Source organism: Mus pahari, chromosome 9 (assembly GCF_900095145.1).
Source record: "Mus pahari chromosome 9, PAHARI_EIJ_v1.1, whole genome shotgun sequence".
NCBI classification, from domain to species: domain Eukaryota; kingdom Metazoa; phylum Chordata; class Mammalia; order Rodentia; family Muridae; genus Mus; species Mus pahari.
In genome coordinates, this window is record NC_034598.1 from 4,746,760 (window position 1) to 4,749,822 (window position 3,063).

Sequence of the window (3,063 nt, forward strand, 5' to 3'; positions counted from 1 at the left end):
GGGATGGTTAACCATGCCAGGCTCTCCACCTGTGGACCTTCCCAAACTCTTGCCTGGTCTGTGGGATGGTTAACCATGCCAGGCTCTCCACCTGTCGACCTTCCCAAACTCTTGCATGGTCTGTGGGATGGTTAACCATGCCAGGAATCTTGATGGGTAGAGTGAGTCTGAGACCCTGGAAATTTGGTGGGTACACACAAGAGATGACAGATACATACTTGGCATATTCCTAACCTAGAACATGGGCCACATGTGCACACATGAGGAAATGTAACCTGTGATCATTCAGGACCAGAACAGAGTTCTCCATGCTAATGAGGTATGTAGAGGTACTAAGTGTTTAGACAATAAGCTCCCTTCACAGGCATTCCTTCTTGCAAAAGGTATTTCATCTCAGGTCCACCCTGAGAAGTAGATAGGTATCCATTTTCCATGATGAGCAACTAACAGTTTGGAACCAAGGACTGTCTCTTCTATATAGAACCACCATGGGGAGCATAGAGCAGGCCTTTGCATACTGAGATGCTGCCTAAATCTCCTATAGAAGACCCATCTGCACCCTGAGACAACTGCTGCCTTCACCAATGAGTTAAGCTGGAGCTTTCTGCCCTGGCTAGACGCAGTCCCGAGTCTACTGGCCTCCAATGGTCCCGGCCTCGTTGTAGGTCCATGGACCTTCAACACTCCATTCCTGACTTCTCTGGGTGGTTTTTTAGCAGTGATTAGATACCCTGAAGTTAGTGAATACCAGCTTCAAGTTTTCCATATCTCAGACTGCTGTAGGATAAGTAAAGTCAAATACCCCATGTTTCTCCTCCCCAATAGCCTTGCCCTGTAGCAGGGCAAGAGGTGGACCCAGTACTCAGCCTCTACAACATGGGTCAAACCCACCTGAAGCGTACCCCAGCTGACTACCCACTCAGACATATATCAAAACCTCAGATTAATCATGGACAGTGAGTAACCTCTAACACTACTTAAAAAGACCCTGTCCCCCTCTCTCTGAGACTCTGACTCTTTTCTCTCCTTGGCCATTTCTTTCTCTCTTCCGATCCCCACTCTCCCTGCTCTAGCCACTTTAATCCTTTGTCCTCTGCTCCTGGTCCCTGGCCCCTTTGCCTCTTAGTTGCAATCTCCAGATCTTATTTTAGACTTAACTTGCCCTGCTAGCACCCCAAGTTCCTGGGCAGAGCATACCCAGAGCCCTCTGCCTCCTACAGTCTGCCATCCCAACCCCTGCCTGCAGTTCCAGCAACAGCCCTGCTGCCCAGTACTTCTTGGTGCCGGCCTAAGGTATGCATGAACTTGCCCTCTCACACTGTCCAGCCAGCTCTGCTGCCACTGTGGCTAGAGAGACAAATGGAGCACTGCTATGGGTGTCCTGTCACTCCTGCTAGCCCTGGCAAGTCCCACCAAGTCCCTATGCTTCTTTTCTTTCTGCTCTACTTTAAGGGTGTATACCTTCTAACAATACCAGTCAAGAAAACCAAACAGGGGAAACGAACACCTGCCTGCTAGAGCACATAACAGTGGAGTGGCAGAACAGGGCCCTCCCCACTCCAATCAGCTGATAAGAGCACCCCACGGAAGGACAATAGTTCTTTCTGTTAAGAAACTCTTAACCCAAAAATTGTCATCCTTATTTATTTAAATACTTATTTTTTTTCTCCCTAGCATTCAGGCCTTATAACCTAAAATTGTCTTAATTTTTTTCAATTTGTTTAAAATTTCTTTTAAGGTTCAAAAATCATATTTAATCTACTCCCATGGGTCAAACTATCTATGCTGATAACCATTATTTAATCCTTAATTAACAGCCAGTTTCCTTTACAGACAAGCTGTTACTGCTTATCCCAGATACATAATTAAAATATCTTCTTCCTCCACTATCCAAAGCAGATAAATCCTCAACTCTTCCCTCTGCTTTCCTTAATACAAAATAGATAAAACTTCCCACTTAAAGGATTCCTTCCAGGACTAAATTCCTCAACACCATAGGGTTTTTTTTTAAGGGCCATAACAACAGACCATGATGTGCTCCCAAGCAAACTGTTGCAGGCTTACACATACTACCCATGTTGTGCGGACATCCCCCTCCTAGGGATCTGTTCTTCTGTTATGATTACTCTACAGGTTTATCTCTACAAAAGAAAAAAAAAAAAACAGCACTGCCACCACAGAGAGAGACAGAGATAGACCTGCCATATCCTTTGACCTGCCTGGGACAATCAAACGGCCTTCATCCAGTCTTCATCATCTGACTGAAGACTCTCACTACAAACAGATGTGGAGACCCACAGATGACAGCTGAGACCCACAGAGGACAGACTTGGGACCTTCCCGAGACAGATAAACACTTTTGCCAAAGCCAAAGGGCTACTGAACTTGGGAAAATTTACATGATAGTAAGGGAAGCAAGATATCTATATAGATAAATTAAATGTTGTTTAAAACCAATGTTAATACCCTCACAAATTATTCAGTCTGCTGAACAGTTAATTAGTTCAATAATCCCTTGTCTTCCTAGCCCCATCCCTTCCTTGCCCCTCTGGTCTATGTTGTGCTACCCTTCTGGCCTATGTTGTGTTTTATTTTGATGCTTCCACTGCACCCAGATTTCACACTGAAAATAACACTAGACAGTAACTCTAATGATACTTCTCCTCTAATAAAAAGAAAAGGAAGAGCCTCCCCAGTGTCTGAGACTTGCATCAAGGCAGAATATATACCCACAATGGTCCCAACGTTATCCTCAAACTTCACCCCATCCTCATCACCATGTTCCAGACCCAAACTTGGTTGGAGACACTCTATTCTACCAGAGAACACCAAACATGCCACCAGAAGTCCAGGATATACTGAAAATAGTACCAGAAAGAAAACAGAATCCAGTGAACAAAATCTCCACAAAAAAAAAAAAAAAAAAAAAAAAAAAAACCTCAGAAATTGGCACGTAGACCTGTAAACGCCCCAAATCCAGATGACTAGAGGACCAAATAAGAATGCAATAAACAATAATCAAGGCAATATAACACTTGCTAGAGCTATCCTACTAGAGCAAGC